Source organism: Blennius ocellaris (genome assembly GCF_963422515.1).
Source record: "Blennius ocellaris genome assembly, chromosome: 7".
Lineage (NCBI taxonomy): Eukaryota > Metazoa > Chordata > Actinopteri > Blenniiformes > Blenniidae > Blennius > Blennius ocellaris.
In genome coordinates this window covers 2,721,828-2,736,246 of record NC_137656.1, presented here as the reverse complement: position 1 = coordinate 2,736,246, position 14,419 = coordinate 2,721,828, and the positions used below count along the sequence as shown (strand labels likewise).

Genomic DNA, 14,419 nt, shown 5'->3' with positions numbered 1-14,419 from the left:
CAGAGGAGCACACTTCCTGCAAGGGAGGGGGGGGGGGGCTTCCTTTCCCTCGTCTCAAATCTCTACCGTCGAGAAGAGTATTTGTTGTACACAAACTTCTACTTTCCATTGTTTTCAAAGACTGATGAGCAGATCCTGTGTGTTTCTCCTGATGGGCGGCGAATAACTGAAGATCAGTAGAATCTTCCGTAAGTCGCCACACATCAGGTACTCCCCGCTGAGTAAAGGCAGCTGGAAACTGGAAACGCTTATTCAGTACAAATGTGTGGAATTATTGTCAAACGCTTGCTGGTTGTGTTTCTGTTTCTAGGTAATACATTATTCATGTGGCTCATCTGAGCTGAGGGATCGGCTCTAATGCTCCGTGGCCCTGAACTGAACGACGCCGCAAAGAAGATGGAAGGATGGATGGATTATTTATTTCATCTTGTATTTATGACTTGGTTCTGTTGTCGTATAATTTTGGTTTAAATCGGCTTGAGTTTTGTTGTGCTGCGACACGACAGTTCAAATAAACCGAACAAGCAAAACCCTGCAGTGTGCCGTTTAGCGGGGATGGCAGCCATCTTGGAAAATGGGCTTTCAATCTGAAATTTCTCGATAAATGTTAGCCGACTGTTATTATTTTCATCGTTTTAATTTTGGCGACTCTACTTTTGATCCAAATGTATTCAGTTTTTCGATGGTTTCCATTAACTAGTAAGAGTTGCGTTAGCGTTCGCTAATCTTGTGGCCAAGAGTGCTTTGTCTTTGAGGAGAATGGCGGCCATCTTGGAAAACGACAAACGATATTCGCTAAATGTCTTTTTTCATGTCTAGAGTGTTATTTTACATGCTATACGTACTATACACACTGCACATTTTACATTTCAGCAAGTCTTTCCACAATTATTTTAATCCATTCCTGACAGTTTATTTAGACTTCATATCAGTTGTTCCTGGTTCAGTTCGTTGTTGAACCACGACTTTTTGTAGCGAGTGGCAATGTGCCAGCCAACCTGAAATTTTGCATTATTTTACATCGTTTCTATTTTTCCACTTGGAATATTCTGTAACTGTACCATCTGTCAAATCTTAATCACTTTTCCAGCCGCTTGTACGCCGGTGCTTATAATACGAGATGAGTTTCCGTGCCAATTTCACGGCTTGTTTCAAAGTTGTAACACTTCTTCCTTTTCCCTCCACTTCTTTGCCGCACTAACGCGGGTGTCACAACTTTCAGGCGGGCGCCAACGCGCAGGTGAACTCAATCATCGCTGCAGTCCACCCCCGCCGCCGCCTCCACCATGTGGCGGCCGCGAGATAAATCTAAACGGAAAGCCATTACCTGGCGAGCGCGGAGCCGCGATTGGTTATCTGCTACGAGTCCTTTTTGAAGGGGAAATGCAATTTGTTTTGGCGAGAAAGAAAAGGCAAAAGTTATCAGTCTGTGGTTTTTTTTTTTTCTCTAAATAAGCGGCGCGGCGCGGAGATGCAGTCGGCGTGTTTCCAACGGGGGAGGGGGAAGAATCGAGCAGACGCCGCGGCCAACGTTCGTCTGATAACCCGACAACAAACAAAGTGAATAATGAAGCAGCGTGCCCCACTTGGTGTGTCAAAAAAAAAAGAAGAAAAAAAAAAAGCTGTAAATATTCAATGACGACAACTACAACTCAAGTCCCACGACTGTATGTTAAACAGGTCTGATAGGACGCTTTTCTTTTTTTTTTCAATTCTGAAGAATTTATCAAGCTTGCCTAGTTTTGTAGGTCAGCCATGACAAAAACTCAGCTTGCCTCCTTTTGGTTCGGAATTCCAAATCTGGGTCGCCGCGAGCGAGGACTGAATGAGGGGGTTGTTGTCTGACGGCTCCTTTCACCTTGAGATCCTGTCCCACTGTAGAGCAGGAAACGGGCCTCCGCCGCGCCAGGAAATAAGACTTCCCCCTCCGATCCCGTCTGTATCGCTCCGAGCCGGCGATTTCCACATCAGAAGCGATGAGCGTATTTATTACGGTCGAGTCGTGGAGCGGCGTGGAGGAATTCTCCCACGCGTATACGAGCAGGTGAATATTGATCTGGCCAGCGGAGCTGCGCCAAGGTCAGCGCCGGAGAGAGATAAAGCGAGCTGCTGAGGACGGCAGAACCACGGTGAGTTATGATCGTCAAACGCAGAAATGAAATTTCCAGGAAGCGGCGCCGGCTCGGGACGGCCGCTCGAAGCGCGATCGATGCGTTTGGTTTTGACGCCGCTTTCAAGAAAGAGGTTTATTTTTCTTTTTTAATTTTATCGCCTCACGCTCTGGGGAGCGCGTGCCGTCTTTCTCCGTCTGCCTTTTTATCTGCCTTTTTTTTTTTTTTTTATGACCGATGTGGCCATCGCTGTTGTGCTGAAGTAAACAACAACAAAAAAAAAGGGGGGGGGGAGAAAAAGCTGCCTGTCGGCAGAATGGAGAAGCAAACTGCTCACTTGATGGGCGACGGAGGGAGGAGACCAGGCGCAGCTCATGTCGTCGCCAGTCTGCAGGTAGGAATGTCTGACAATTCGCCAACCCACCTGTCCAAGAGCAGACTTTTTTTTTAGATTTGAATAAGCCGGCGAAGTTGTGGTTTGCGCCGCTGCCTCACAACAACAAGTCCCTTGTTTGACTGCGGTTGGCGTATTCTGCTTGCGCGTGTGTCGGGTTTCTGCAGGTCGTTGAGCTTCATACCGTCGTCTGTCTCTGCGTTTTCCCTGCGACGTTCAAGGAACCTCTCCAGCCTTCATATCTGCTGAAATAAACTTTATCTCCTCATTGCACGAAAGTGCATAAAACACATATAGGGGATGGGCGATTGGCTTAAAACGTGGTCATACATAAATGATTCCGATTAACTGTCTATGAAGAGTAGTGTTAGGAATTGCATATTACAATACAATGATGACTTTCACATAGGTGTCAGAGATCCAACAACTTTGTATTTAAAGTGAATTTCGCCAAATCCAGCCTTCGTCCTGAACTTCAGCCGGTCTAAAAGTCCCTCTAGACTGAGAACAGGCGGTTTCTGTGTCTGTACCTTTAAATGCTAATGAGCTGTGTCGGCCTGAAAAATGGCACCTGCTATTAATTTTAGAGAGCAGAACTCATCTACCTGTGTGAGGTTCAAAGTGTGTATCCGCTACCAAAGGGAGCGGTTGGTTCCCCACATGATGTCATGAAGGGAAAATCGTTGATTCACCTGTATGATCACGAAAAAGTGGAGCGACTATGTGAGGGAGATGACAGACTTTTTTACACTTCTGGGTTTTCATACAGAGACTATTAGTACACATATTGTTGTTGGAAAACCATTAGAAAGTGGAGTTTACATAATTTGGGACCTTTAACGGTTACGTTTTCCCTACATTTCAGTCATCCTGTCATAACTGTGGAAAATAACTTGATTTTAAATGTCTGCCATCTATAAAGACAAACAAAATCGTTAAAAGCTTCCAAGCTCAAGATGGAGAATCTCAACTATATGTGAAAATTAATTTCCAAGATTACCTCTTAGAAGCAACCGGTTCAAAAAGGGTTTCAAGTGAAAGCTTCCAGTTTGTAATTTGATTCAGCATCCTCACCTGGGCGGGTTCGTACTGATCGACGGGAGGATGAGTCGTCATCTATCATTCCGTATTTGACTTGGCGACAGGTCCATATTGTAACCTGCCCTTCACCCACAACACGTGAAATATACCGCGGCTCCTCGCAGCCCTAACTTGGATAACTTGTGTGTATAGAAGACTGATGGACGTGTCAGCGATCTGGTCGGGCCATGACATCGGGTCACAGCTAATTGGCTAAAAACCAGGATTCCTCTCGGGCTTGTCTCCAGTTGACAGATACATATTTCGGGCCTGAGTCGGGTTCAGGGGGTCAGCGAACGCTTCACAGAGCAGCATGAATGACTGTAACTAATCTAAGCTACCAGCTTGTGAGGGAACTGTGCAGCCCTCGCAAATCATCCCTCTGACACGCCCCGCTTTTCGGAGATGTAGCTAGGAGACTGGACCACCCAGTGAGGCAGTGATTAGCATTATCACCGGACCGCAGGAGCGTCTCTTGTCTAAACCTGAAGGTAAATGTTCAGGGTTTAGTTTGCACTTTCAGGTACGTTGAATTCTTACAACAAGATGAATACATGTTTGTGAATCTGCTGATGGATTCATTGCACAAACTGAATTCACCCAGTGATCAAGATGATGACAAGATCTAACATTAGTGGCTTTGTTTGAATGAACCGATGGATGCATGGATGGATGGATCGATGATAGATGATAGATGGATGGATGGACATTACCCATTTGACTCTACATACACATGAAAAAATTTCATGTGTCCATCAAACCAATGTAAATGTTATTTCCTTTACACTCCAATACGTCCAATGTGTTGGAAAGCGCATTTAGGATTCAACCCAACAGAGGGCGCTGCTCTAAATCAATACAGTGATCCAAGAAGAAGAGCAAACTTCCGTATAGACTGAAAAAAAAAATGAACAATAACTACAATGGTAACATCAAGAGGTTGAACTGATGATAATGTTGAGAACGAAGCACAGCAGTTGTTAAACAAACGGCCGTTATCTGACCATTTCCTCCACTGGTTATCCAGTCCTCACCTAGAAACTGTTCCCCGGCTACAGGTGGGACGTCTCCGTTTGTCCTCAGAACTGATACCCAGGAGCGTCCCAGAGTAAGGACAGAAGACTTCCGATAAGGGTTCGGGTTATTCAACACACTTAAATTATTTGCAGTACAATCAATTATCCAGGACGATTAGATGGTTCTGTGAGTCTCACCAGAGACTAGTGATGGAACCAAAACCACCAAGCCTGAGACCGAGTCAAGATAAAGACCAGAACATCCCAAGACTTTAAGGGACGGAAACCTTAAAGTCCTTGAAAATGTCTCCAGACCAGACATCACTTTATCCGAATGAAAATTATGTTTGTGTTCAGTCACTTTACAAACAAGACAAGATCTTGTTTGATAAAATAATAATTTACCAAATGAAATTGTTTCGCAACAAAATGAAAAAAAAAAAAAGTTTTTGCTCCAAGACAATAATTTGGTCTCATTGTGATGCAAAATAAAGCGCCTTATCCGTCACGCGCCGATTTCTCACTGAATGATAATCGAGGTTCTGCTCGGCATTTTCCAAAACAAGTGAACATATTTGAGCCAATAAGCTAGAATGTGGAGAGAATGACACAAGAAGTCTTTGACGTTTTACGTCCTTGAAAACAAATATGCCACACGGTTCAATTAAAAGCAATTTCGTCAGCAGAGGCAAGTTTTTCTTGAAGGAATCCAAGGAGATTGCCCGAAAAAATAGAAAGTACCACATTGCCCTATCTGCCCACTTCGATTTCCCTTCAGACGACGAGATGATTTCGGTGTCAGCCTGCCTTCACAGTCAATAAAATCCACCTCTTCTCACTTTCTTTCTCTTTGAAGAATGAAATCTTTCCGTTCCAAAGCGTTCTGACTGAAGGCGCCGCGGAGAAATCAATGAAGCGTATCAATATTTTCATTACAACTTTCTCTCTGCGCTATCATTATTTCCCACAGGGTCGGGGAGGGAAAGAAAAGGAAAAAAAAGAAAAGGAAAAAAAAAAAATAAGGATTTGACTTGCTAAACACGAGGGAAATGGGGGGGTGGGGGGGGGGGTGGGGATGCGCTGTTTTTGATGGATGAAAAGAGGACTTGGTTTCATCAAAGCGAGGCTGTGCTCATTGGCTCTCCGCTGTGACCCCATTGGATCCGATGACACAGATAGCGGGGGAGTGGTGGGGGTTAGTGTGTTCCAGGCTGATAAGGTGGACGGGGGGGGGGGGGAGGCATGGCTGGGAGATACGGGAGAGGAAACACTTATCTGGATACTCTGCGAAGAGGAGAGGCTCTGCCAACGACGCCGAGCCGCTATCGCGCCGGCGGAGTGATTCGGAGGGCCGGGGCCGACGCGTCTGACTGATACCCGAGCAAAAAAAAAAAAAAAAAAAAAAAAAAAAAAACCCCTAAGTCTATTTCGTTCAACCAAAACCAATTTCCAACTTTGACACTGAGATAACGCGGGAAAAAACGAATGTTGACGAACGAGCGCGCTCCTCGGGTCAACCCCGTCAATGCGATTGTGCCCGTCGTGAGGCCCATCAATATTCTTTATGAGCCCCTCCCCCTCCCCCCCCCCCCCCCCCCCCTCCCATCCCACCCACCCGACACGCCGCCGTCCTCGCCGGGTCCAGATGGAGACGTTAAGACGCTCGTCATTGTTCACGAGCCCTTTAACGTGCCGGGCGCCGGTGACCTGCTGTTTATTGGCCTAACCCCCTTGCGGGCCGCGCCGGCTTGGCAGCCATTGCGGCACGTCCACCTGCTGTTCCCCTCCAGACGCTCTGTACGTTTTTTGCGCAAACCCACATCCTCTCCTCGGCTTTCGCGCCGCGATCGCTATAAGAATCCGACGGGCACCCGGGCCGGCGTCGTGGCGCTACACAGAGGTATTGATATCAACTCCGGGGACCCGTCTAAACTTACCGTGTAACTAACACCTTGCCTCTCAGGTAATCAGCTGCAAGGAGAGAGAGCGAGAGAGAGAGAGGGAGAGAGAGAGAGCAATCTCATTGCGATCTCAGACGAGCTTCGGCCTGCAGGATTGTCTGGGGAGCTTTGGAACGTGTAATCTAGAGGTCAGGAGCAGGTTTCACATTAGTATTTGCGCAGCTCTTTCCGGGATCAACGTGGATTTTCACATATCGTTTTTTTTTTTTTTTTCAATCATTCACACCTCTTGACGGGCCGTAATTGATTATTTCTCAGTGCAGAGTTATTCTGACTTGCTCAACAGAACGAGGGACATAGGAAGTAAAGCGAATTTTGACACTTACTGCAACGAACAATGTCAGATATTGAAAATGAGCAGATGTGTGGATATGAGACGGAGGGAGAGATTTGTCGATCAGCTACCCTGCCTGTGTGGAATGCTTCCAGGTCAGCAATTAGTTTCATGCCGTTTGATGTCCTGATGTTTCATTCATGAATCAATCCATCCGTTTACCAATTATAACTGACGGCAATTTTTACATACTTGTATGGAAACATCAATAAATCAATTTTCAGCAATGTCAGGCATGAGAAATGTCCCATTTGATTGAGAATCAGGTTGATTGTCTCATTATTTGAAAACGTTAGCGCGAAGTCAGAAATGAAATTAATCAGTTGCTGTGAGAAAATGTATTTGTTGGAACACAATTTCCTTTCACAATCATTCGTGAACTGAGGGGTAATTTATTTCATTTTTTTTACCAAAGTTAATAGTGACTCATCATTACTTCCTTTTTGTGCATCAACGCAAGATGAAATAAGTTTGATTTCTTCAGTCGCAGCTGCTCACAGTGTCAGCCATTACAAATTATTAGACTGACGTGATTCGTCGTCTGGCTTTGTGGTAAAACTATTTTCCAATTTAAGGAGTGTGAATTATGTCAATTATGTCATGCTGAGGGTTGTTTAATATCTGAAGCTATGAGTCATTGGTGGAGTTTTGAGAGGTGTGAACTCAACACAGATGATCTGGTGAAACAAAACCGGCTCTGGTTGCTCTTTGGTGTTATTTAGAAGCAAAACTACACCGATTGGCCTGGACTACTAAGTGGGATTATCAAACCCCGGACGTCTCTCTGTTATCTGGAATGACAAAGCCTTTGTGATCAGTGGACATTCGACCAATCGCAAAGCCTGCAGTGGAGCTTATTTAACAGAGGACCAGACAATTATTCTCCCACAATATGAAGAATTCGGTCAATGCATAACTTTGTGAGATTATGGGATATTCATTAATTGGATAATACGAACCGACGGCACTCTGATCGCTCGATTTCCTTTTTAATATGGCACAGACGGTTCAGACAAAGCCTCCTCAGTGCTCTTCCTTGAGTTTATACCAGTTGTTTTGAGTTTCCCCCGTGTGAGTGCACTTCGTGTTGGAATATGAATTCCTCACCGTGACGACACGTGTAGCTCTGCCGCGTGTGGCCATTTTTAGTAACCTCGTTATTACACGGACAAAAATAATCCTTCAAAGTATTTCACAACGTCAAAGGATTGCCTCTTTCTCTCAAAACTCTTTCCCTCAGAATGCATCGATCAGGATCTCCTAAGAATGGACGGGTCGTTTTCTGAGGGGTCTGATCGATCGGGAGGACGGACCTTTTATCCTGATTGATCACTAATCCAGAACATAACCCGCTCCGGAGTAGGTGAGCTAAAACCCAGGTAACCCCTGAAGTTTCCCCCGTAAGAGAAAGTAAAAAAAAAAAAGCTGCGTAGTACAGCCTCAAGTGCACCAACAATAAGTAAACAGCATCAAACTGGTGTCGTTCGGCAACTATTGTGGACTAATCCAGATTCTTCCTCAGGCCTTCGTTTCGCTGTAGTAAACATTGCGCTCCCCAGGTTGTTGTGCTCGGTCGCCGTGGAAACGTGACGCTCTCGCCAGTTAGTGCGCCGTCTGCTGCCACGCCATTCAAACTGTGTCGTGCGGCAAAAAAAAAAAACAACAAAAAAAACCCAACCGCGTGTGACCGGCCTGAAGTGGCGGTCCCGGAGCAGTTCCAGGTTCTCCGCTGGCACCAGATTCCCCCAATCAACGCTGTGCGTAATCCGTGTTGTGCAGACGCACTTTATTTTAAACGCAATAGAAAACAGTGAAAAAGCTCGGCGATTAATCTATCCGCTCGTGAACACGGCGCTCTCCATGTCGTCATGTTCGGTAATGGAAAAGTTAGTGAGGCACAAACAAATGGTGGGCATCAAAAAATGCACCCTTGTTTTTTTTTTTTTTTTTACAAGAATGAAAGCATCTAATAAAACCGAATTAAACTGAAGGGATTTATCTTTTCAAAAAGGCCAAGTGTAGTCGACTGGGAAAGTAATCAGCGGCATTTCTGAGGAAACATAGACCGGTGAGTAAACTCAGACAGCAGGACTGGACCAATTCTCGATTCGGAGAACAGAAGTCACCCCCCCCCCCCCCCCCTTCCGTGAGGAAATCGCTCAGATGTCTGAGGTGACGGAACGGCGAATTTACACACCGCTGAGTCAACAGGTCCGGGCTTTGGGAGACCGCACGTCGTAGCACTTTACACTGGAGGTTTTATTGGTCGCCTCCATTCAGACGGCGCGCAAGAGATTTTCTCTCCCTTGTAAGAAAGGGAAGCGAGCATGTTGGCTGGGATACCCGGACATCTGTTTGTCCTTGTCTGTGATGAAAGCCCGAAGCGTGTTGCGTGTCCAAATTGGGAGTGCCTTCCATTCACACACTTGTATGAGCCTAATGACCCCGGTCCCCGAGGTCGGCTCTTCATTGGCTTCCCTGCTTTTTGTTGGGTTTTTTTGTGTTTTTTTTATCCCCTTTTAACCATTTTCAACAATTTAAATTGTCTGTCCCTCTGAAAAGAGCCCCCCCCCCCCCCCCCCCCCCGTCCTCCCCCATCTTGTCCCAGCAACATTCTGGCTCATGCATTCCAATGTGCGGGGTCACCGGTGGAGGCGAAGTGTCGCAGCGAAGAGTCTACTACATGTGCTCATCTATTGGCCGCCTCCAATGAAGAGCCCGGCCGTACAAAGGCATCCCGGATCCCACAGCTCCAAGACTTCCACTCTTTTCCCGGAGCACATTAGCATTGGAGGGACATTAAAAACCATCTGGGATGGTTAAAACACTGGATTCCATTGAGTCGTGGGGGGGGGGGTCTTTGTTCTCCAGTGATGACTAATGTGACTCGGCTTGAGGGAGGAAAAGGCTGCGGTGGCTTCCGTGCAACATTACTGCAAATTCTAAATCCTTACAAATAATTACATGGCCTCAAAAGGAAGGAGGACTCAATGGGGTCGATCATCTCGGTTCTGAGGAGAGTCTTACGACTTGAACCCTCTTTAGACTAGTTTTTCTGGGTAATTTCTGTTTCTGGCGTTGAGCTCCTGCACAATTTCCAAGATAAGCTCTACTTTTGATACGTGTCACTTCTTCACTACGAAGTTAGCCGAGAAGTTTATGTTGTTCTGCGTGAATTTATAGATTTTATTGGTGTATTTTACCAATTTTACGCTAAAACTACTCACCAAAATTACATGAAATTTTCAGGGATCATATGTCATCATCCGAGGACCAACCGATTAGAACAGATATATAGAGAGATACATTTTTTCATTCAGGTTTTGTCTTGTGTTTTTGAACATTTCCAAACTTTATCTTGTGTGTGTTATTCAATTAAAGTGAAACGCCTCCTGTGCATTCGTAGTCAAACCAATATTAGATGGAAATGGAAATATTTCTATTCATTCACGGATCAAAAAACATCCTCTTTTGGAATAATCAACTCTTATTCAATCCACTTGTTGTATTATTGCACCTTACAGGCTGTATTGGAACACTGATTCAATATTCAATGTCATTTTTCATATCAGCACATCGAGTTGAATGAGTTGAACGACAACATACTTACAATGACAAGGCGAGTGCTGTCGTAAACACAAGGCCAAGCTTGTACTCGAAGGCTTTGATAAAGAAATGTCATACACAATGTGTATCTTTTAAATGCAACAGTCTGGATTCTTGGTCTTACTTGCAATATGCTGGAGCCTAAGCAGTTACTTCCAAGGTTTTGGAACTCCAAAGTCAACCAAAGCAAAACGCCTGTTACCAAAAACCTCACCCAGTCATTAAAAGGCAAGTCATAAATGAGGTTTTCATGACTTCATGATGAGATGCGGTTAAAGGAAAAAAGCAGACTCATTGTCGCACGCTAACCAACCCTCATGCGACTTTCAAGACGTGAGAAAATCGCAGTGTTTTTTTGGAAGACAGTTCAAACTCCTTACCAGTTGGCGGCACTGATGTGCTGTTTTTTAGGGTACGCTTGAAGCGCACAGTACCGGTTCCCGATAAAACCTGGTGAGTACTACACAACGTCATGCGTCAGCAGTTTAGAGATTCTTTGAAACGGACGAGGATGACAAAAGTAATACACACAGTATATAGGTGTGCGTGTCATCGACGTAGAAGGAGGTTCGTGGCAACGCAAAATTAGGCTTAAGTGCTTGTATCGGTACTGTGCATCTGCAAGTAGCTAAAGGTTGGTACTCGTTCTTTAAAGGAGTGGTATTGGCGCAATTCTACCTTATTTTGTCTTGTTTAAGTTAAATTAAAGAATACAATTATCAAAGTAGTCACGTCCAATGCATATCCGTGTATATTAATTGTAGTTTTTGTATTAGTGTGCACGCTACATGCTTCTCTGTTTATACAGCCGATGTTCTCCACACATGATCTTGACACATGACAGAAAGGTATTTGGATTGCCCGTCGGTACGGTTTATCCTCCGGGAGCAATGAATCTGTGGAGGGGGGGGGGGGGGGGGGGTTGGGTTTTTTTTTTTTTTTTTTTTTACTACTACCCACAAGCTGAGGGCCATCTGGACCGCAGGTGGCCACGTCCGCCTCGCGCCGCAGTCCAGGTGAAACTTTCCAAACACGCCCCCATAAATTACAACAAATCCGCCAGAACTTTAACACGGCGCCACAAATTTCCAGAGTCAGCGAAACATTTCCCCCCCCCCCCCCTCTCCCAGAAACGGGCGGTGGAGTCGAGGGAGGCAGAGACAAAGGGAGGAGGGAAGTGGTGGGGGTGGGTGGGGGCAGTTTTTGGGGGTGGGGGGGGGGGGAGTTCTGGACCAGCCTGAATTAAAGATGACATTCATTTAGCCCCCAACCAAAACATCTCTCCAGAGTCCGGCCCAGCGTGGGTCGCCATGAATACCCGCGATTATTGTTTGCTCTCAATCACCACTGGAGGAGCTAAGTGGGGTTAAAGACAGTCACCCTCTTGCGGAGCCGCGGCCGCGCAGCGTTGGGAGCTAACAGCTGTCCAAACAAAAGGCCGCTCTCTCGCTCATCATTATGCCGAGTGTCACCGTGTCGGGAAGCGTCAGAAAACACTTGATGTGCCAGAGTGCGCATGTGCTGCCGCGTACAACCCGAGCTCAGCCATTTGAGACACCCTCCGATCGCCAGCCACAACATTATGACCACCAGCCAGGATCCCGTTCTTTTTTCCTCCCAAACTGAAACCTGAAACGTCGGCTGGACCTCTGAAAGTGAGCGCCAACGTCACCCGGGGCCATTCCTTGGACAAAAACTGACCACAGCAAACATTATCAGACTCATTAAAATCCTCTCACTTTCCCTTCTTCGAAAGCATGAAGTTTAAAGACAGAATATCCATGTAAACCCCCCCCCCCCCCTTCTTTTCACTGGTCATAATGATCTAGCTGATGTGGAGAACTGCAGTCCCTGCATCTCCTCATCACACATAATTACCATCCAGCAGAGGCGGCCCTGGTATCCAGCGGGTCTCCTCCATCACAGCCCACCTCACTCCGCACCCCTCCCACTCCCCCCCCCACCCCCACCCCTCCCTCATTCTCCCTATATTCTTTCTTTCTCCAAGACACTCATAAGGCTTCAACCTCCTTCCCTGCAAACAGCTGGAGGCGGCCCGCAGTGTAAATCTCTGACTAATCCTGCCTTCCAGAGGAGCACCTTCATCGGCGTCCACATGAACCCCCCCTCCCCTCCCCTCCTCTCCTCCACTATCAACACCGTCTCATAAGGCACTAAAAACTTTAAAATGAGAAAAGTCTGCATTTACGAATTAGAATTAGACGGCCGGCTCAAGTTGCTCCGTCCTGCCGACTCAGTGACGTTGGCTTTGACTTCCTCTCTGCTTGAGCAGCCGACACTCTATAATTTAAACTTTACAATGGACAAGTGTAACCTCTGAGGGGAACTGTTTACCCCCACCCCCCCTCCCCCCCCACCAGAAAAACAAAAACTGGCATCAGCCCAGAAGTGGCCTATCTGGCTTCGACACTCAATCCAAATGAATGGCAGCTTTATTCCCTAATCTATCATCAAACATCCTCTCCTTTAAGCAAATCTGTTTTTCTTTTCTCCGCCGTCTACGCCCCCCCCCCCCCCCCAAAAACGCACGGGGACGCAAACAACAAACAAAATGAAGCTTGACCCGGGGACAGGCGGCCGCGACGCACATGGAGATGAACAGTCCGGCGATTGTGCGAGTGCATCACAGCGAGGCTGCCACTTTACAGCCGTGCGTGTGTGTGTGTGTGTGTGTGTGTGTGTGTGTGTGTGTGTGTGTGTGTGTGTGTGCGTGTCGAAGAAGCTGGGAGAGGAACAAGCAGCAGCAGCAGCATCTAATGAAAGCAGCTGTCTGTCTCCTGGGTTACACAAGCCCACTGTCTGCCGGCGAGCAGTAAAGTGTACAGCTGGAGCTGCACTCCGGACACGCCGCCGCTCATCTGCGGGAATTCAACCTTCGTCGTCGTAACCTTTTTTTTTTTTTTTTCTGCCCGACATCCAGGAAAAGAAAAAAAAAAAAAAAAGTTTTCACAGTAAAAGCCATAATTGGCACCCAGGTGCCGGCAGTAAATGGGCAGAGATGAAGGCTTGTTAAAAAAAAAACGGGAGCGACGCGTCTCAGCAGCAGCTCGGATGAATTGGGGAAAAAAAAAAAATCTCCTTCAGTGGCATTTAACCTCCACTTTGCTATCAGGGGATCAGAAAACTGTCACTTCGGGGAAGATATTCGCAAATGAAATTGATATAATTCATTCAAACGCCACCTGTGAATTCACGAAAAAAATTACCACCAAAAAAATAAACAAAAAATCCCACTGGGGAAAGTTTTCGCAGCGCCGAGAACAAGCGGAAGTTCAAAAGTTGCCGTTCAATTAAAATGTAATTAGCTGCTCCAATCCATTGGGCTGGAGCAGCAGGTAGAGAGGGCGACTTACCTCTTGTGCAACGACGCCCACAGCCCGATGGGGAAAATGTGCAGCAGCAGAAGAAGCAGGAGAAGAAGAAGAAGAAGAGGAGGATGAGGAGAGCCTTATCAGCCGGCAGCCGCCCTCGACAAATCTTCTCACCGGTCTGTAGCTCTCAGAGCGCTGACAGCTCTGTCATCTTCCCTCCTCTCTCTGTTCTCTTTGAGTGTTTACTCCAGTCTACCTAGAGAGCTGGCTGATGGTGCGCAGCCAGTGAGAGAGGGAGAGAGAGAGAGAGAGAGAGAACGAGAGGGTGAGTGAAAGAGAGAGAGGGAGAGAGAGAGAGAGAGAGAGAGAGAGAATTCCCTTTCTCTTAAGCAGTAGATCCTCTGCGGTCAGACTCCACTCCCACCTACTGCTCTCTTTAAACGCCCCCACCCGCCGCCGCCGCCACCACCACCACCGCCGCCGCCGCTGCTGCTGCTGCTACCACCCCACCCATTCACCCTCTCCAACAGCATTGTGACTGAAAGCGAAGGAGCTGAAACGGGACGCCTCGAGGCTCCAAGAGAG

The 14,419-nt window shown here is 46.7% G+C and overlaps 1 protein-coding gene across 1 annotated transcript in view; it reads right to left on the bottom strand.

Annotated features, from left to right (window-relative positions):
* Positions 1-14,038, bottom strand: part of tncb (tenascin Cb) — a 65,327-nt gene extending 51,289 nt beyond the window's left edge. Inside the window, exon 1 of the mRNA XM_080499148.1 lies at positions 13,877-14,038. The gene's annotated coding sequence lies outside the window, so the exon portion shown is untranslated. The remainder of the gene's footprint in view (positions 1-13,876) is intronic.
* Positions 14,039-14,419: the final 381 nt, after the last annotated feature.